Here is a 23,387-nt window from a genome sequence, read left to right as displayed (position 1 = left end):
CGCTCCCTTTGTAATATTCAGGAGTACGAGTACAATTTCTAAGTTCATGTCGGATTTTCCAAATACTAGTTCCGGTTCAAAATTAATTAGAAGAGAAGAGTATTATTTGTAAATTGGATGGAGAGGATGGACTTAATCGGTTATGTCCAGGATGAAGTCAAATTTGGCGGTCAATAAACGAGAATTTTAAATTTTTAATCAAAAAGACTCAATATTTTTTTGGTATCCTGTCTGGTTTACGAATGTTGAGCAAAACTAATATCGAACATTATTTAAAATAAACTTATTTATTTTTGCTTTGCATTCTTGAAGCCGACTTTGCAAACGCCGTCGTGGTCATGCAGAACGTACGGTAGTATTTATAAGTGAATCTTTATACGTTTTGTAACTGTTATAATTCTATTTTACGCCGATAAACACAAATTATTTTATTTTTTATCGTGTTACACAATTTCCTTTACAGGACGAAGAAAACATTTTTTGGCGGTCCGAAATCGTGAAAAGATTCTTTGTAAAGGGTTTGCCGTGTTACATACTGGTATGCTTAGTAAATTTTATTTTTATATTTGTTAATTTATGCGTATTACATTACGTTTATAAGAGAACAGTTTAGATCTTTCTACCAGATCAGGCGAAAATCAAATCTTACTTCGAGTGTTTTACGGTAGGCCTCTCTGGGAGAGATTTCACACGTTAATAAATTTTCAACACACCAAGGTTGCTACCTCTGCGTGGTGCGGAAACGCAACCGATTTTTTCAGTTTATTATATTAGTGTACGTAACAATATTAGTAATTAAAAAATAAATTAATAATAATGAAGAAATGAACAAGTTCAACGGTTTCCATCAACGATGGAAAAATAAAAAGAAGAAAATATTAACTTTTTAGAACTAACGATTAAAAGAAATAATAATAATAATCTAGATTTTGAAACATACAAAAAATAAACCTTTACAGATAACATAATAGCTTACGATTCGAATCACTCGATGGAGCATAAATGATCGGCTTTTTGATGCACGATAGATAGATAGACTACGTAAATCACCATTAAAGAAATCGGCATATAAAGAGTTAGACATTTTTCAAACAGCAGAAAATAATGGGTATAAAAATAAACGAACGGAAAAATGAATAAAAATAGAAATAAATTACATGAAATTAAAACACACGATAAACAAATCTCTAAATGGAGTAAATTAACAGTTACCGGGAAAGAAATTTATCCGATTAAACAAGTCTTTAGTAAATATAATTTAAAAATGGTTATAAATACAAATAATAGCCTAAAAAATTTGTTTTAACAGCAACATAGAATCAGTAACAGTATATACAAAATAAAATTTAAATGCGATGCAACATATATCGGACAAACAGGAAGATTATAATTAAGATATAATGAATGAACGCATGAGATATAAACATCTAAAACAATATTCTAATTATGCGACGCATCTGATAAAAGGATACCCTCATTAAATGGAAGAATCGATGAAATTAATTCACATATGTTAAAAGGAAGAAAAATGAACGTTTTAGAAAAAATCGTTAAATTAAAAAGTAACAATAAATGAACCGATTAACAATCAAGCGGATGTCCTTTTCAAGAAACTCAATTTATTGAAAACAGGAAATAGATAAGTAACAAACAAAAGAAGGCCAAATAAGGCGTGACGTGAAATATAAGGATAGGCGTTGACGAAACGCTGTATAAAGATTAACAGAAATGTAAAAGTAAGATTACAATAAGTTTTGACAACAGAGCGGTTTCGAAACACATCAAGAGATAAAAGAACGAAGCTAAGAAAGGCAAACAGTAGTTAACATAAAAATCATAATGTACCTGTACATTTTAAATAATGTACCTGAACTGTGTTTTATATTTAGATTAATTTCCGGGAAATGAAAAAAAAAAAAATTAAATTGGCAATAAATAACCTTCGAACATTCTTTGAAGGTTCACGGAAGTAGAAGATTTAGTGGAGTTTCAAAATGCCCTTGATTTTCAAATCTGCAAGAAAATTTAAAAAAAAAAAAAAAAATTTACAAGATATATAATTAAGGTATTGTACAGAATTACATTTTTTTTTTTTTTTAATTTTTACGTAATACTATGCACATTTTGTCTTTTCTAATGTAATTTAGTACTGTAGTACATTATTATAGATTAAAATCAATTTTTATTAAATAATGACATTTTTCTGTACAATTTTTGAGTTTCATTATTTTACCGGTCTATAGAAAACTCCCTAAATCGAAAAAAAATGTCGGTCTCTTGAGATTCGAATTAGAGAGCTTTCACTGTAATTATACGTAACTCTACGCAATGAAGACTCGACAAACGATTAAATTTAGCCGTTCTATTCTCTTGCAAACTTTTAACAGACTTCATAAAGAAGCGGTTGTTAATGTCGTGTTCTTGTCATATTCAAGCCGTACTCACAATCTTACGTACTGATCTTTCCTTCCCTTCAGGTCACGGCAGCTTTGCACATTTCTTTCGGCTAACGTAAGCAGAAATCTTTTTTATTTACACATTATATATCATTTACGTACACGATTTAAAATGAACCGTTCTGTACAGAGTGAAGGTACATTTACACCCTAAATTATAAATGAGGGTGTTCTCCCCAGATAGTATCGCTTGTGTGATCACTCACCCGGTACAATCGTATTACACAAAATCATTTCAGAGATAACACTGTACATCACGGACAACAGGGTCTCTGGAATACATATCACTGATCGCTTGTAAGGCGCTCTTATAATCCAACAGACAACTACGTATCGAAATGTTGGGCTGGTTATATTAAGGCCTTATACAGTAAATAATGAGAAAAGGCCGTCCCAAAGCGGGTAATTACACGAAGCAACAGTAAGAATTGGAGGTAATTGTATATTTAGAAGCAAGAAAAGGTGCTGAGCTCAGATGCCTAGCATAGCAGTAGATCTTTGCTGTTCGTGATATCGATAAAGATGCGGGTTAGAGGACACCGCATCAAAGGTCAGATGCTTTGGTTGCGCTTTATAGCTACGTAAGAGCAGAAAATTTGGTTTCGTCTAGTCTAAATGGATGGCTCACCGCAATTCACTAGTAGACTTACAGCAAGTCGGATAAATGAATCATGGACTGCATCGAGCGTTATTCTGAGCAGACGAATAAGCTACGCACCGTAGTCTAAGCGGGAACAGACCAGAGCTCAGTAGAAACACAACAAGCGTATTCGATCATCCCCCAGCAAGTATTAGATAAAACTCTCAGCATGTCTAGTTTTTAAAAAATTTTATATTCAGCTCCTTTAAATGTGTAGCCATGTCAGTCGTTCGTCAACAAGAGTCCCAAAATGTGAATCCAGTTGTTTTACACTACGATTTTAAACGGGTTATTGTGTGTTTGAGCGCCTCTTACCAGTAGCTGAAGTTTTTGATGTTACGTAAATTGAAATCTTACCCTACTAAATGCCATTTGTGTGTGTGTCCCCCCTAGCTTAGCACGGGAACGTATCGATCAGTAGCGAAAAATCCCGATTCGTTACTACATGATATATCGATATATATATGTAAGTTTTGGAAAAATTTAATACTTTTTAATCGGATCCGAATTTTCAGAAGAAAATCACAAATATCTCAAACGGTCGATCCCCACTCCCCACCACGATAATTCCGTCCGCTCTCAGTAGTACCCGTCAGTTGACAATATTTTCAAGCGCCCCGCAGCGCCGTTCAGAAGTTTGGTTGGGGTTCCGTTGTAATTTTTCAGCAACCGCTAGTCCAATTTTCACGATTCAAATGGTATGCAAATAAATTAATGAGACTTGATATAGTACGACTGGCGATTACCTGTCAGAATGATTGCAGAACAATTGAATTTGAACCGTACCGCAATTCAAGTTTTGACAAACAAATTGGATGTGAAAAAAGTTTGTGCAAAATTGGTCCCAAAAAAAACTCACTGTCGAACAGAAAAACAACAGGGTGGAAGTGTGCCGCGATCTTGTTCTGATTTTCTAAAAAAATGTTAATACCGGTGATGAATCTTGGATATTTGAGTACGACCCAGAAACAAAATGCCAGAGCAAGGAGTGGAACACTTCAAACTCACCGCATCCCAAAAGAGCATTTAATTTGTTTCTTTGTTAGTAACTGCATCGTCCATAAGGAGTTTTTAATTGCATGATAGACTGCAATTCAATATGTTTACCAAGAAATTCTTGGAAGACTGCGGAAAAGAGTTGCCCACGTGAGACCAGCCATCAGACAACCGGATGCTACATCATGACAATGCACCTTGTCAAATTTAATGATTTAATTTCCAGATAACCATGATTCGGTAGATCAAGAGTGTACCGCATGCGTTAAAAAGTTAGCGTTCGACCTGCTGACACATACGAGGTCTGTAAATAAAGTAATGAGACCGGTTCAGAAAAACCTTTTATTTAAAGCGTTGTGTGGCTTCCCAAGGGAACTATTTTGAAGGTGATAGTTTCCCGCTCTTCATAGCGGTGTTGGAACTTAGAAACCGGAGGATACTTCAGGTGGTCGATTACATTTTTTTAATGTTTTCTATTGTTCCAAAATGGTACCATTGAGGTGTATTTTTAAAGGTGGGAACAGGAAGTCACATGGACTCAAGTAAGGTGAATAAAGTGGTTGAAGAACTACAGGAATGTTTTTCGTTGCCAAAAACTCATTAATTGAGGCTCAATTAATTTCATTTGAGTAATTAATCTATCGCATAATTTTAGGTTTGGGTCGCTGAAACTAATTTCTGATGAATTTTTATTTAAGTATTTCACCGATAAAATATCGAGACAAAAGTTAAAAAACAATACGCAAGATCGAATAGATAATTCCTGCCTGATTTTCTGGGAGTTTCATTAAAAAACAGACACCTGCAGAAATCAGCTGCCAGATCTTAGACTATTAGGTGCTTTACATGCGTCTAGTCGTAAAAAGAGATGGCAAATCACATAGAAAACAAATTAAAGTATGATTTTCTGTTGTGAAACAGCGTATTAAAGTAAATGTTTAATTTACCATCAAACTTTTATTATTGTAGGAATTTGAATCCATTTAATAAATCGATATTTGAAATGTAATCAAAGCGGTTACTAATTCTTTATCAAAAGATTCACTCAAATCAATTTAACCATCCACAAGTCGTTCGCCAACAAAAATATAAAAGAAAATTTATTCTTTGTTAAAAATAGGAGAATAAACAACATTACCTTGATAAATCATAAATTATATTAAACTGCTTTTTTTAGGATTTTATAAAAACCCGCAGATTATAGTGAAGTTCTGCAAATAAACTAAAATAAAGAATTTATTATAATGTATGCGATTTTAATTATAAGTAAAAATTAAACTAATTTATAAAAAAAACTCCTTCGCCTAATTTAAAACAAAATGTTTCCTTTGACAAAATCGTAAAATACGTACAGTAAAAATCAACTGTTCAGATTAACTCTGACTAAATAGCATCTGAATTAGTAGAAAATTTAGGAAGGAAAGTATACATGTTTTCAAATTCTTGAATCAAACAGGCCTATAATTCAAGAGAGGGAAAATTTTAATGTTTTCATTCATACGACGACTGTGTGGTACAAATTGTAGACACTCTATAAGACACGATTGTGAGGTTTTTAGTAATTTTATTTGAATTAAAATTTATAACAAACATTTTATTTACGTAAAATAACAAAATTATAATTTTTTTTATAAAGAATATTTGAAATCGATGAGGTATGAACAAAAAAGGATATATACAATATTGCTAAATTTTTATTTTCATTAAAAAAATATACCGATATCAACCTTTTATAGACCTACAATAATATAGATTTTAAATGTAAGCTTTTACAATAATGCCTCGCCGTTTTTGGTTTTGTTAAATGCAATATTTCCTATATAAAATTATGAAAACTATCCAAATAAAATAGATAGCTATAACTCATCGCAAAGAAATTTACGAGTTATAAGAAAGAACAAACATTTAGTAATTTAAAAAGATTTATCTCCAAAATGTTGAACTTTGAATTTGATAAAATAATGATAATAAAATCATCAGTAACCGACATGAAAAGCGATTTGGAAGTTTTTGTTCGCTTCATTTTTTTATCGTTTTAATTGTCAAATGCTTTTTGATTATTAGCTGAAGGCAACGTGAAAGATTTTCTGATCGATTATTTACGATTAACCAGATAGAATCTCCAGAAGACAGTAAAGCCTTTATGCGATATAGGTAGAGTTAAAGGAGTACTAAACTTAGCGATTGCAAAGTTGTGATACGGGCACATGTCAAAATAAGTAAGATGGAATAAAATAAGTACACGAACTACTGACATACTTTTAAGTTTATTTTGGAATGAGATAAAGATATTTTAACCGGTATTTGACACGCTCTTTACAATATGGTAACAAGATTAAATAAATTATATATTCCATAGAATGTCACACGTGACATTTGCATCAGTGGCATCCTGACCGAGGCAAGATGAAATATGTCTTCAAGCCTAAAAGATGACCTTTAGAAAAGCTCTTAAGGGTTAGGTACAAGGGGGTGGTGTGGCAATCGGATCTGTCATGAGGTATCTTCCTTTTCAGGGATGTATGAATCCCATTTTAATCGCATACATAAAATCTTTTCACAATTGAAGCTCCAGGATCTTATTTCAAGTTATATTATATATATATATAATCAATAAATATTTACACCTTGAAATTTGTTTTAACATAACTTACCAGTACTGCTTCAAATATAAGATGCATCTTTTTTAACAGATTAAAGGGTCAAAACATAAGGTGCGACTTAAATTGGAGGTCTAAAGCTATTTGACATAAATGCAGAGTTAATAGCTGGAAAGCTGAATCTGTACGCACGTTCATCATCAAATGGAGACCAGACAAAAAACATGAAAGAACATTTGTCATCGTACATAAATTTCTAGAAAGATGACTCTTATCAGAAAGCTTTACATCTCAATAGCTTATCGCTGTTGACATCATAATTTAATGAGTGATCGCTCTGGAATTTGTGCATATGCTCTATGCATGATGACAAAAGTTCTTTCACATTTCCTGTCTAACATCCATTTGATGTTGAACAGGCGTACGGTGTACTACTATAGTTGTAAATCGGTCTGATTTTTCATAATCGTTCCTTTCTACCTATTTGTTGACTTTTTCTAACCGTTTCATCATCGTGGTAAAGTATTCACATACATTGCTGACTTTAAACACAAGGTTATTTTATGCGCTGAACAGATCAGAAATCTGTGCCGCCGGTAAATGGTTTTCGGTAAGTGAAGCGAACGCGCGTTAGTGATGCAGTATGACACAAAGATTATTTGCATGTAAATGAATGAAGAGATCTTTTTTGAGACCAAAACACGGAAAATATTTGGAAATCAATGCTGCTCTTTTTGCCTATTTCAAGGAACTCCACAGAAAAGGTCTTCTAGTGATGTTAAAGTCCAGGGAAATTGCCAGGAATAACAGTCTTCAATTTAAAGCTAGCCACGAATGATGTGAGAAATTCGTGACAAGGCAATATCTATCACTGCATTGCAAACCCTCCATTTGTCAGAAGTTACAATCAGATTACAAGCGTAAATTAGTGAGATATAAACATTACGTAATCGATCTACAATTAAAAAAACAATACCGTCTCGGTCAAATCGGTAATGCTGAAGTCGCTGTTTGTTTTGATATGCCATAAAATTACATTAAGCGAGAAGAGAGAAAAACAAGTAACGGTAAAAACAACTGGATATAAGAAAGTAAGAGTAACTGCTTAGTTGTAATTCCTGGAGGTATGAAAAGTCAATTACAAACACTGGATGTCGGGGTTAATACATATTTTAAAGATTGTATTCCTACACGATACAATCAGTGGTCGACTAAAAACGTTCATCCCCCTCACACCGAGGAACATAATTAGATGACTGAAGAATGGATTTCGAAAGCTTGAAATGATCTGCCATCAGAAGTTGTAAAAAAGTCATTCTTGAAGTGCCGCTTATCAAATCCGGTCCGCAATATTTTTGACAGATAACTAGAAAAATACGATAAAGCAGCATACTAAAGTATATTAGTACACAAAGTACTATAGCTGTTTATTCTGTCCTAAAATACTCATATAAGTCTAATGCTTTGTCGATCAAAGTTTTAAGCGCAAAAGTATACTTAGGAACATATGTTAATAACCAAAAAGCTAATATTTTTTATAAACAGTTACTATCGATATTATCAAAACCTGCAACAGATATAGAATGAATTTAGCAAATAAAGTAATATCTCAGTAGTTTAGGCCGAGTCATTCTGTCACTCCCATGTATAAGTGCAATTATTGCTTTACGCATACAATATTGCAATGTAAACTATAACTTGTCTGTTGCTGTGGCATGCGGATGATAAACAGAACACAAATAATAAAACGACGTAAAAAATCTACCGATAGATGTTAATTACAAATACTTGAAAAAATTGTATTCAATATGTAATAAAAGAGGAAAAAAAGGACGGGAAGCAGATAGTATGTGTGAAAATATTTTTGAAGACATTGTCATAAATTTGAGAAACGATGACAACGGTTCAACAGGCAGTAGTTTATTGGATATTAAAAAAATACACCAAGGCAATAAATATTTTTTCTCATTTACTCGATGAAATTTTAATATAGTGGTAACGTAATTTCTTAAAAGTTTTATTTTTAAGGTAAATATACAATTTTATCATTATTTTCAAAATTTTTGTATTACCAGTTATTAAGTAAAGAGAAGTTTTTTCTCAAATGGATGGCACTAAATTAAAATAAAAATTAGAATCATCATACTATTATTTTTTGGTTTGCTAGCGGTTTTGTGAGACAAGGTTTAGTTATAAGATCAAAAATAACAGTTATAATGTTCATCATAGAAATTGTTCCCTTAAAGGCACACATATTACTACTATATTTAAGACACAAGAGAAAAAACCATTAGTTTTTTCTAAAATTAAACCATCTATACTAAACAAATTAACTAACATAAAACAGTTACGCGTGCATTAAAATGATAAATAACTTAAAAATATAATCCTACTTTTATCGTTAGTAGGTTAATTATTTCTAAAATTATTACGAGTTACTTCTAAGAAGTATGAACATTTTGTAGTAATACTTTCATCAAAAACATCCTTAACACAAAATTCTGAACACTAAACAAGAAGTTATTAAATACCCACAAGTATCATATAAAAATATTAATGATCTGATTAATAGAAATTAACTTTGGTAGTCATACGTTTATAAATGTTAAGGATCATTATAAAAGAACGGTAAAATTTCAGTAATTCAAATCAAATCATTAGAAGAAACATTTTGAGAAGTTAAATTAATAACACTAAAAGTAAAAACCTCCATCCAAAAATTTTGTGCAACAGCCATTTTAACCACAGATGTTTCTTTATTTACTATGTTTTCTGTTCAAGAAAAAGGACAATGTGTTTTGTCAGTAATCAGAATTTCCCCTCAATTTCCCTTCTGTGTGGCAACTGTATTATACATTTTTTTTCCCTGTTTAGCCTCCAGGAATCACCGTCATGTATTACTAAAGAGGATGGAATGAGAATGATATGTATGAGTGTAAGTGAAGTGTAGTCTTGTACAGTTTCAGGTCGACCATTACCAAGATGTGTGGTTAATTGAAACCCAACCGCCAAAGAACACCGGTATCCGCTATTTATCCTCTTCATATTTTTATATCGTACTGAGAAATTCTAAAAATAATATTTTGACATTAGAAAGATTACACCTGACATGAGAGACCGGTACCGCATCATTTGAATATAAAATTCACTAATAGTTCTATCAATGACCGACAGGTACCATTTCAAGAGCCAAAAGCTTACATGATGCGAGTATCTTGTAACATACCGATAGAAACATAAATACTGGATAACAGGTATTTGTAACGCATGCAAATCGCTTGCGTTAAAAAAAACTGCAACCAATGCGTTAATGGATATGTAGTAGATACAGAATTCACGAATATGGGGATCTGAAAACAGACTTTACCTTTGAGAAGTATATGACATTCTTAAAGTGAATGTTTGGTGTGGTTTAATGAAAATCATTGATCTTGGCCTTTTTTCTTTGCTGAAAAGTCTATTAATGGAAATATTTATCCTAATATATTAACAGGCTGTTGCTTACCTCAACTGGACGAATGTGAAAATACATGTCAAATTTATTTTTAACAAGACGGCTTAAGTAAAGACTAAGCACGCTTTAATGCATTTGTTGACTAGTCTTGAAATGAAAACTTTGTGCGTAGATAAATAGCCTAACCCCAACAATTCCAGACCTAAACTCTTGACTTTTCTTGCGGGAATATATTAAAACCGCTATTTACTAAATGACCTGAATCGGTGAAAGGAAATAATAATGAAGCGATTACAACCGTAACAGAAGATGTGTTACATCACATATAGGCAGAAACAATATTGATTGGACATTTGCCGAGCTGAAAATGGTTGCACATTGAAATTCACTTTGTAATAAAACTATTTGAAATGAAAAATTTGACAAATAAAAAAATATGTTGTATTTGTCAAATTTTTTAACGATATAATACTGTAATTTTTGTTTTTATTTAATTCATGCCTTAAACATTCACCGTTCTTTTATGATGAACCTATCTATATATTAGAACAAAGAAGATTAACTGTATGGAAAATAGCAATAAACTCGATTGTAATATACTCATACAAAAATTTCAGTCGATAAACAATACAATATAATATCTAGCTTTTGAAATATTTTAATTTCATTATTTAGGTTTATATAATAAAACGGGTAAGAGAAAAGATGAAAACTATTTGATCGCTCAATCCAGAACAATCAAGATAACCACAGGTTTAAAAAATGTTTTTTTTATAAATTTACATAAATCTCTGAAAGATTATTCGTATTTCTTGATACATTAAAAGTTTGATCTAAATTTCATAAAAATTCATCAAATTTTATGGTGAAATAAAATTTCAAAGAAATTTATTAACTTAAAAAATATAATACAACAAACCAAAATGTAAACGTTTTTCAATTTGTTTTTTTTTTTTATTTACAAATATAACATTTTTTCTACTAATACTGGTATATCTTTCTATATATGATTCGCTAAGGAAAAATTACGGTTAAGCACCATTTATCAGACACTATCAACGCAAACCCTCATAAATGTGATATTTTTATCGGGCAAATAACGGTTTCGCATTACCATTGCCCGGGTCAAAAACAATTACAAAAAACCCTTCTTGGATTTTAAATTTTAATAAAGTAAGGTTAAAACTAAGATGGATTTGCTACGATAAAATATACAACACGAATAACAAAATAAAATTAAAATTTACGGTTGCTATTTATGTTGCTAAACATTAAATTTTATGAAGTATACTGATTGCAAAGTGTATTGACTTTATTTCAAACATGATATTGCTGGACAGGGAATAACCCCCCCATCAAACGTGTGCATCAAACGATTTAAAATGAAAAATAAGGTGAAAAAGTTAGATAAAATTCAAATTCGTTTCACCGGTCCATTGATGCGTTCAATTGCCATCAACGTGCCACCATCCGGTCACTGTGTTACAACCAGAACACAACTGGCATACAAATATGTAATCTGCGATCAGGATATCAGAAGTGTTTTGTTGACCACAGACGAAAATGTTCATTCCATCATCATCACATTATTAAAACAGTATTTACATTGTCACTGGTAACTATTGTTTTTTCAAATGTACCGCCTATGTCAGAAGCGTTTTGTCGACTACAAAACAAAATTTTAGTTCCTCACTACTATATTATTTACTCTATTTTATTTTTTATGTAATAACACAATGTCTTTCTTGCAGAGATGCAATATCTGATGCCAAATCATATGTAAAATCATATATACAAATACACAAAATAAAAAAAAGTAATAATACAAAGAAAATAAAAATATAAAAAAAGTCTACAAAAATTTAAAACTAAAATTGCAAAACCAAATATGATACCATCCAATACAGTCACTTAAGTATTCATCTATGTGAAATAGCCTTATTTTAAGTTCATTCATCTTAACCTTTCCGATCTCTTGATACTAGACTTTTCGTTTCAAGAGGAAGTTTATTAAAATAAAACATAGCAGTATATTTATGATTCCTTAGGTTGTATTTTGATATTTTTATTTGCTGACCCCCAAGCAATTACACTATACCACACAATACTGTAATAAATCCCATACATAATAGTAAATAGATTTTGAGCAGTAAGAATTTTGCTTAATCTAGATAAACAAATATAGTATGAAAACCATATATTTTATTTGAAATTTCAAAATACCATCTGAAATGTCGATCGATAAATAATACCTAAATAGTTTGTGTACCATATTTTTTTTTTTTTAACAAATTCACTTCTGATAACAACATTAAAGTCAGTAGTCATAATGATTATCAAAAATTAAACAGACAGTCTTATTTACATTTAGAGCTAACTTATTAGAATCTTTTTCTTTTTCCTGTTTAGCCTCTGGCAATTACTGTTCAGGTAATACTTCAGAGGATAATATGTATGAGTGTAAATATGATATGTAGTCTTGTACAGTCTCATTTCTACCGTTCCTGAGATGTGTGGTTAATTGAAACTCAACCGCCAAAGAACACCGGTATCCACGATCTAGTATTCAAATCCATGTAAAAATAACTGACTTTACCAGGACTTGAACACTGGAACTCTCGACTTTCAAATCAGTTGATTTGGGAAGACACGTTCACCACTAGACCAACCCGGTCGGTAACTTATTAGAATCTAACCGTACGTTTTAATTCAGTAAGTTGATTTTCCAATTTATTATAAAATACAAATCAAGAATTTCCATAACTTATTGTAACTGTGTCATCGGCATAAGATAAAATTTTATAATCAGGATTTTGTAGTTCAAACGTATCATTAACATAAACAATAAAGGCCCAAGAATGGTTTTTGGACACCTTTTTTATTCCTTCATTAAAAGAACAAGATGGCCGCCCCAACAACCAATTGCACATATAATGCTTGACTACAGTCATTGTCTTTCCTCTCCTAAAATTTCTTTAGGAGAAAAGAAAAGAGAACTTCTTTAGGAAAACGTTTGGTTCAGCAAACCAAACATGTGGAAATCACATGGTGAATTGTGTGGCAGGTGTTCAATGAATTTTAGTGAGTTTATCGCAAGTCTGACCTGCTATATGCGGCTGTGCAGTCAGAAGCAGGGCATTGAGATACGGTTGCTGGCATTAACTGTTGCGATAAGCAGTCCTTATGTCATCATACAACTGGGAGGAAGTAGTATGCTGCATTTATCGTCCCTCATTCAAGCAAGAAATCAATCAACAGCACACCTTTTCAGTCCCAAAACTTTTCCAGCTGACAAGTGTTTCTTGGCCTTGACTGGTACCTCCTCTTCAATTTTCCACCACTCCATGCTTGTTCTCTTGCTTCTGGTGTAGTGGAGGACCACGTTTTGTCAAAGGTCACAATACGGTCCAAGAATGCCTCTCCTTTTTCCTCAAAGCGACTCAGAGGCCACTGACAAATGTCTTTCAGACATTTCTCTGTGCCTCAGTGAAAAGACATGGAACCAATCTTGCCGACACTTTGCTGTATCCAAGAATGTCTGACAACATTGTATGCACACTTCCAACACTTATGACCACCTCTGATGCAATTTCAGAGATGTTTTGCAGCAGTCACCTTCCACATGGTCATCAACAGCCTGAATGTTGTCACCGATGATGCTGGTCCATGGACGACGTTTGTGACTTCTGTTCTCCACTGCGTTACAACCGCTTTGAAATTTTTTGGCCCGATCAAACACTTGAGTTTTTGACAAGGTAGCATCTCCCAACTGTGCCTGGAGTCGATTCAAAATTTCAGAGGATTTGACACTTTCATTGGCAAGCGATCTGATTATAATTTGTTACACAACAATTGATGGTACCTCCTGCTCAGAAATTTTGCTAGTGACATGCAAATGTGACTTACGGGTATGGCTGGCTGGTTGCTCCTCTCCAAGCATATCCAACTAAGTAGAAGTCGGTATTCTTTACCTACTACGACATACTTTGGAGTGCTCCTGAGAGTGTCAAAAAAGTGGTATAAAGGTAGTAATGGTTTAAGTAGATGAAAAAGTGCTAGAGATAAGTTTTCTGAGTGCAACGAGACGTAAAACATTAAAATCTGTTCAGAATTCATAAAGTTATTAATGTTTTAAGATTTCAGTATAAGAACACCTGGTGTTTATAAGCAAGGTGACTTTTGATATCTTATATAAAATTAAATAGGTCATTTAAAATAGTCTGTTAGTTTAAAAACAATAATATCAAAGGTGTAGAGTAAGTTTTTAATATTAGTATAGACTTTTACTTTAGTTTAAGTAGATTAAATAGCTTTAATAAGTGTTAGGTTGACATACCTAAAAACGTCCGCCAACTCTAGACTAGGCACACAGCTAGTTTTCAACATCTAGTGTTGAAATTAAGTTGGCAATAGATTTTGTTGAACTAGATTCCAATCTCACTGGAGTCTAGCGCGAGTTTTGAACGTCAGAAAAAACTTAGAATTATTTTTTTCTCTCTCTAAACATACAGGGAAACGGCCGTTTCCCTGTGTCTCTGTCCCAGGGCCCCGAGCCACAAACCCCCAGGGTTCCAGGCCAGACCCCCCTTTTTTTTTTTTGCTCGGCGACCTTCCTTCCCCCAAAAATTCTACATTTTTCAGGGACACAAAAAACAAGGTCAAAAGACATAGAAAATTATGGCAGACCAAGAAAACGTTATCAGCTACCTTAAAAACAACAAGACAAAAAAAATGACTAGGGGTACAAAATCTAGCAGGAGCTCCTCTTACTCAGAACCAGAACTATCGGCTCTAGATCAGACTACAACTAAAAGACGACAACACAAAAGACAACAAGGGAAGAAGAAGTCAACAGCAGTATCTGCCCCCAAACCCCCAAGGCAGGAAGAAAAATAAACCAAACATTGCCACCTGAGGAACTCAAAGTACCAGACAGGTGGGATGAGGACATCATGGACTGCAGTACCTTTCAAAACCTAATCGTTCAAAAATACTTCAAGAAATAAATCTACAGAAATGTAAAATAATATTTAGAGAATAGCAATAAGATTGATCATGTTTTAAACTTGTTTTATGGGAATTTTATTTTAATTACCTCTTATGAAAAAGAGTTGGATAAACTACACAAACACTAAAGTAGCAGACAAGTTAAACAATAATAGCAGCTAAAGGATAAAATAAACATGAAATGTTCGTTAAAAAAAGAAAGTTAACATCATAAGTCCTATTTAATAACACATATATTAATGAAGTTGAACAGCTCCACCAGGTGCATTTCCCATTTGATGGGTTTTACCTAACAGTGAACAACAACAATAAGTAATTTTGTATAATATATCTATTTAATTATCTTAAAAATGTTTTCTATTTCTAATGATTAATATACACATTAATAAGGCTACAATAAACATAAAGTATATTTTCATAACAGTTAATATATATATTAAAGATTTTAATAAATAAAATAATTGTATAGATGATAATGATTAACCCATTCACTGCAATGAAAAATAAAAACCGATTCTGGTTAATGCCAAAAGTTTGTATTAATCCATATTCTAGCAAAAAGATATACATATTAGAAATTAAACAGACTAATAATAATCTTACCATTTTTCATGATATGTCTAAGAAAGAAGGGACATTATAAAAATAAATTAAATGAAGAAAATATAAAATTTATCTTAATGTGTATATATATATATATATAATGAAATAGATGCAATCCAGTGCTCATATAAACTTGTCAGAGTTTAGAAAAATCAGTTGACACACAGAGCAAGAATGGATCATTGGACTCGCAACTGGCTTCTTTTACTGTAGACTTCAACTAGTACAACTATTGCGTGTCTATATGTTTAAATTTTCTGTAATATGACTATAACAGGATTGAAACAAATTCCCAGTTTTAGTTCAAATAATTTTTCGTTTTTGTAAAACAGGAATTGATAGAATGAATCATCAAGATAAATAGAGTTAAATCTTTAACTTTATTTAATCTTGAGTCACAAACTGGGTATTTAAACGTGTTAGAAATATTTTTCATAAACACAACATGAAAAAAATTGTATTAATTGTACACAATACATATAATAGTGTAAAGAAACTAATCTTAAACATTAAAAACAAAATAAGGTTATGACAAAAAATTAATAAAATAAAACAAGGACATGAAATCAATAACAGACTACAGTTAGGACTCGAAAATAAAAAACAAAAATCAAACAAACAAGGTAATGAAATTAAATTGTTAAAATGTAAAATATTATTTATTTACAGGTCAAATAAAATATAACATGGTAATTGAATATTAGCATAAAATGAATATTATTAAAGAAACAAAATCATAAAAATAAGTAACAAAATAAAGAGAAAAATCGGCCGAATTTTTAATCTACTAATCACTGCTATTAATCTAGAGCTTAAATAAATATTACTGTAACTGTAATAAAATTTTTTTTTCTCCCAGATAACTGAAATATCTTACATTTTATTAATATAAAGGGAAAAAATCACATTTTTTAATATAGAGGGAAAATAATATATATCATTTCAGTCTACCATTGAGCCACTTTTGTAAATCTCCTCATTGAACTAACCACAACAAACAAACTCAACATAAAAATTATATGCACAAAATAAAGGACACAAATTAAATACACATGAGCAACACAGAATAAAAAAATAAAAGAGAATACATTTAAAGAATATGAAGATAACAAAAATAAAATTAATTTTTACTTTACAATGAATACAAAAAATTCAGCAATTTTCATAAAAACTGTTTGGGCCAACAGCAAGAAATCATAACATATACAAAATTGCACAACAACACAGCGATCTGCATTTTGACCACAGTAAATAAATCAGGTACTGCACATTTTCATGCATGATCCATTAACCCTTCAACATTAAGATCAAACTTTTAACCAGCCATATACTTAAAGTACAGATGAAAATTCAATCGTAAACATTTCATAGATTTCAACTTGATATTATCAAACATAATATTTATTAGAATTCTATTTTAATTATAATAAATTTTATAGTAAATCTTTAATTCTGTATCAAATTTTTTAAAATTTAATTTCTAGGAAAAATAATCCAAAATTTATTTAAACATTTTGTTAACTTAAACCTGAAAAGTCAATCACCATTCTCCTAATCATTCCATTTTTTGCACTTTTTACAATTGAATCTTCATAAATTCAGTGAATTTTTTCATATTTTTCAGAAAATAATATTTAATTAAAAAAATAATAAAAATATGTAAAAGCATGTCGTGGCAGAAAAATTAAATGCAAAATCATACATATTTTTCACTATTTCATTTTTTTTTTATCATCGATGTAAAAGAGCAATAAAAATAAAAACAAATTTAGGCAGCGAAGTAAGAAATGCAGAAAAGTTGCTGATTGAAGAGAATAGATGGGAAAAGATGATTTACAGTGATAGAAGAACCAAGCTTACAACAATCTACAGGTAATCCTTTTTGGATACCATTCTAACCGGTTTATCTATCTCCTGAGATAGATGAAAGAAAACCAGAAGGTATAAGAAAACAAGATGGAAAGTGTACACAATCTAGTAAAAGTTAGAAGAGGGTAAATAAAAGACAATAGAATATGGGAATAGCTGATGTGTAGGAAGAACTTTTCATTCTAAGTTTCTCTTTACATCTTAACAAGAAATGTATAAGGAATAGAATTAATAAGGGAAAGATATAAAAAATTAGACAATTTCTATATACAAAAAAAATTCTTTTTTTTGTTTTAACAAACATATAAAGATCCAGTTGAATATTTTTTTGCAATATTTGAAATAATCACTGGGAATGATAGACTTTTTTGGTTGAAACCAGTTCATCAATGTTTTAGAAAAGAATCTTTTATAAGCAAACTCTTTGCTATACCTACTGCAGTGAAGCTTCTTCAAAGAAAGAAAAACGAGTAAAATAACTAATACTTGTGCAAAGTGCAGTATATGCACATACATAAAAACCAAACACTTGTTTTGAATGTAAAAATGAACCAGAAGAGTGCGAGTAGTTTAGTAAAAAATTTTGAAATCTACTGATGATAAAAGAACATTTATTTTTTAAGAAAATTTAGTATTTAAGATGTGATCTAGAAAATTCTTCTGTTTTACAAAAAAAAAAAAAAATCATACTTTATAACAGATCTGTAAAATATTAACCTTCTTAATTAAAATAAACATGTGGTAAAAAGTATATGAATAAGTGTAAATATTTTTTGACTTCCCCTTTGACCTGCACATTACAGAAACACCTTGAACTATCTAGGGTTAATTCTACTGGAGAATTCACCGTTACTTCATATAAGTTGTAAATTTAAAATTGTAAATCATCCGTTACTGTAAAATTAAAAAAAATATTTTAAGTAAGCTCTGCAGTAGAAGGGTATATGGTAAGTACAGTTATGGAAGAGTAAAATAGTAAACTTGAACAATTAATTTTATGAACCATTCATCAACCATGCCAGGACACTAACATGTTTATTTTTATAGTTGCATTTAAAATTTTTATAACCGCAATAAAATTAATTTACTGAAAAGTTTTCTACTGTTAAGATCATACACCAAGACACAGTAATTAACATATGTTATATATGCAAGTGTATCATAAAGTTCTCTCAGGACTTTCACAACCTATTTACTCATGAAAATAATTTATAACAACCTATGTCTTAAAATATTTTGCTGGCAAATTACAGCTAGTGAAAGATTTTGCATGAATTTCAATTACCCCTTAACTAACACTAACAAAATTATTACACAACAAACATAAAAAACCAGGTTTTTTATCCCCAATTTATTGGTTTTCACCCTATATTTCTCAAAAACTACTGCATATATGTTTCTGGGACCTATTTTATTAGATTTTTCAGATCAAAAACCAGAATGAACCGCTAATTCTGCTCTATTAATTTACGGCCTAAAAATTCCGTTTCTTACATATGTTTCTATATGAATTACTTACATTATTTTCATGACATCTTGTGAAAATAATGGGCTTGCGAATACTCTTCAGATAAATATTTAAATACCATTTTTGGGTTTTTTTATTTTCAATTTTTTAAGGGGTGTGATAGTGTACAGCATGGTGGCTCAACCAACACATCCACTGTTTCTGTACATGCATAGCGACTAGTTGTACCTGCCTTCAGTTACTTGAATAAAAAACATAAAATAAAAATAATTAAAACATTAAAAAGTAATTAAAAGATTAAATTGAAAAACAAAGTATAGTCATTTCCTAGTGTGTTTGTCAGGTAATGCTAAGAACCGAGCAAGCAAAATACCTGTACCTGTATTACCTGTATGAATTACGGGTAACCAGCAATAAGTAATATTTTTAAGATGGAGGCCAACTGTTTTGAAACCCACAATCTTAGATTACTCGAAATTACAATACAATGATAATTTTATAATTTGAATAGGCTTTAATTTTTATTTATCATTATTATTCTCATAAGCATGAGTTTAATGAACAAAGCAGGGTCCAATGGTTAGAGCCCTCTAGCTAGATAGGAAGGGCAAGTGAAGCAAGCCATGATGGCTAAATATCCCCTGAATGTGACAGGAAACACAGTAATCATACAGCCTAGGCAAAGCCATGACAGATGCTAGCACTCATATGTGAGATAAATAGGTTTGCTATTAAAAAAAGCACACTGATATCACGGGCAAAGCCACGGCGGAGAAATGCTAGTGTGTATATATAAAAGCTGAACAAAATTGTTTAAACACAAATGTTTTCACCAAAAGAAAAATTACTGAGTATAATACTAAAATTCTTTTAGCCATAAATCAAATACAAATCCACAAAACATTTTTTATTTTTTTTTTAACAGAGTTAAACAAAAAATTAATTATTGTTTACTCACAATTGATTAATCTCGTCTCAAATTTTCTTTTGTAATTTCACATGAACTCAAATCAACCTCCAATTTATGTAACTTTGATTCAATACAAGCCTTATTATCTTCCAGAGTTCTTATTCTACTATTGGCTGAATCTGTTAATTCCAACTGTCTATTTAACTGTGAGTTTAGTGCAGCTATTTTATCTTTCAATGACTCTATATGCTAAGAAACATCAGTCACCGATTATCTTAAACAAAAATTTTCAAAAATAAATTATTTATTAACATCTGAATTTTATTCTTTAACAATTTATACTAAATCTAAATTGAATTCTCTTTGTAAACATGCAATGATCTAATTCATAAAATGAACAGAATGCACATAATTGGATCAAGTGAAGTGAAATGAGAACAAAAATCTAAGATTAACAAGTGATTATTTTAATTTATACCGATTAATAAACAAAAGGAAGAAGGGAAGACTGGGTAACTGGGTATTCAACATACGTAATAATTGAACTGGTAGAAAACCTTGGGTTTCAGACGATATATTGCAGCTGATGGATGAACGTAGAAAATATAAGAATGCTAGTGATGAATAAAGTAAAAGGAATTATCAGCAATTAAGAAATGCTATAAACAGGAAGTGCAAACTGGCGAAAGAAGAGTGGATTAAAGAAAAGTGTTCAGAAGTGGAAAGAGAAAAGAACATTGGTAAAATAGACGGAGCATACTGGAAAGTTAAGGAAAATTTTGGAGTACATAAATTAAAATCTAATAATGTGTTAAACAAAGATGGTACACCAATATATAATACGAAAGGTAAAGTCGATAGATGGGTGGAATATATTGAAGAGTTATACGGAGGAAATGAATTAGAAAATGGTGTTATAGAGGAAGAAGAGGAAGTTGAGGAGGATGAAATGGGAGAAACAATACTGAGATCTGAATTTAAGAGAGCATTAAAAGATTTAAATGGCAGAATGGCTCCTGGAATAGACAGATGTGTAGTTAATTGAAGTCCCACCACCAAAAAACCGAGGTATCCACGATCTAGTATTCAAACCCGTGTAAAAATAACTGCCTTTACTAGGACTTGAACGCTTGAACTCTCGACTTCCAAATCAGCTGATTTCAGAAGACGCGTTCACTACTAGACCAACCCGGTGGGTTACACACACCAACACTCACAATACTGCACTGTAACAAAACGGGTACCGACTGAAACGTAACCACCTGACAAACGGCAGCAACAATCAGTAGTAACATATACATCCACTAGTCGCGCTAGTTGTATGAGTCTTTCATAAATAGTGTTGGGTAGCGGTTTCAATATGGGTTCGGTTTTATGTTCCTCAACCTGTAGAATAGAATATTCTAATGATACAGAATACAGAATACTGTATTCTAGATTCTAGAATACAGAATATTTTAATGAAATTTAAGTATATTTAATAGTACAGAGGAATAATATAAATCTTAAAAACATTAATTTCAGTAATATACGAAGGTATATTACCCCTAAGATGAAAATAATTATAAGTTGTACCTCATATAATATAATATACGAGGGTAAGTCTATTATCCGCAATGTAGTTATAAATTTTATTGCAATGCAAATAGGAAACTTACATTTACACCATTTTTTACCATAATCCCCTTGCATTTCAACGCACTTGGTCCATCTTTGCACAGATTTCCTGATGCCCTCATAAAATAAGTTTTTCGATTGAGCTGCGAGCTAGAAATGCACCGCTTCTTTCACTGTTTCGTCCGAGAGACAGTACTACCAACATAAAGAAAAATATAACTAAATTGTGGATAATAATTGACTTAACCTCGTATATATTTAGTCAGTATACATACACATAGACATTTTTATAATTATTTTTAAAAGAATTCAAAACAATTTTTTACAAAAAAATTTATTGAAAAAAAATATACACAAGAATTTTTATGATTAAATTATATTACTATTTTTATCACTTGAAGAAATATGCATACGTTGAATTTTGATGTTGTAGATTTTAATTATACTTGTAAATTTAGTAATTTTGATAACCATAAATGTATGGTTTAAGCCATCTTAAAAAAAAAGAAGAAAGAACAGTTTTTTCCACCATTTCATTTGTTTCCTTTGAAAGGATAATTGGCAATGATTTGGTCATTTCTATCACTGGATTTATTTTTTTTACAGTCAATGATGACATCGGGTTTGGATTTTGTATCTTACCTTCTTTTGAACGAACTTGAACATCTGTTCCGAGTCATTTTATGAGCTGATAACAACACTAAAACATCGCTTGTATCTTTCCACTTTAGACATAGAAGCTAGAACATAGAAGAAAATTTGTCAAATGCTTTTTTGAAAATGTTCAAAATATTATGGAAAAATGAAAGTTTGGACATCAGAATTGACAAAAAAGTAGGCTCTATATATTGTGCTGGAAAGAAAGATTAGAGAGTAGACAGCGACTTAATTACTAAAGAAGTTATGTGACTTGGAATGAAAGATGTATGCAAGAAATAAAAAGTTGATTATCTACAGGAAAAAAAATTTTTTAAAAGTGAAATGATAAAATTAAACAACACTGTTCTGCTCATTTATAAAAGGATTATAAAATCTAAATGATAGGCTTCTATTATCTTACTAAATACTTTTGTTTTATTATCTTACTAAATACTTTTCAGCAGACTTTTTCCTATAACCATTTGATTTTGTTATCTCTTTCTTTCTTTTGATTTTAACTCTCTTTTCAGCTCCTAATGCCATGATTGCATCAGCTTCCTTGTTCAAAATTCCTAATGATTTTTCCATTGCAGATTTTTCTTTTATAGCGTTTTTATTTTTTTCTTGAATCTGTTTTTTCATCTTCAGTTTTTTATTTCTTCTGTTCATGTAAACAATGAACGCTAGCCTAAGGTGCTTTACTTAAAACATAATCACAATTTCTTTCTCTGAATATATCATAAATGATACTCGATGGAATTAAACTTTCTTCCTTCAGATTTGCCACAATAATCGTTTTAAATCTGAATAGCTTCATTCTACAGTTGCTTGTCCATAAGATATTAAGATAAGTTGTACCATGTTCCAAATATCACTATACTCTTTTTTAAAAATTAATTACCAAAAAAAGCATCCAGCTTTTATTTATCCCTCTGAAATTAATTGGGCATTCCAACATTTCCTTCAAGAAACAATTTAAATTGCTGTAATGCTGTATTATAGATATTTGAATCGATTATGTACGGTGTACGTATTTTAAAACTTGCTTCAAAAATTTGCAAGCCATCAACGCAAAATAGATAAATTTTTATCTAAAATGATTCATGAAAAATATTTTGAATGGATTTT

The 23,387-nt window shown here is 30.9% G+C and overlaps 1 long non-coding RNA gene across 1 annotated transcript; it reads right to left on the bottom strand.

The window, feature by feature from the left end:
- Nucleotides 1–1,940: 1,940 nt before the first annotated feature.
- On the bottom strand, nucleotides 1,941–21,809 carry LOC142331496 (uncharacterized). Its single transcript, XR_012758009.1, has 3 exons — nucleotides 21,662–21,809; nucleotides 20,052–20,277; nucleotides 1,941–2,013 (listed from the first exon to the last, which is right to left on the bottom strand). It is a non-coding gene; the product is annotated as an uncharacterized LOC142331496 (long non-coding RNA).
- Nucleotides 21,810–23,387: the final 1,578 nt, after the last annotated feature.

Source organism: Lycorma delicatula, chromosome 10 (genome assembly GCF_047948215.1).
Source record: "Lycorma delicatula isolate Av1 chromosome 10, ASM4794821v1, whole genome shotgun sequence".
NCBI lineage: Eukaryota > Metazoa > Arthropoda > Insecta > Hemiptera > Fulgoridae > Lycorma > Lycorma delicatula.
The sequence above is the reverse complement of the archived record's forward strand: the minus strand, read 5'-3'. Positions and strand labels throughout refer to the sequence as shown.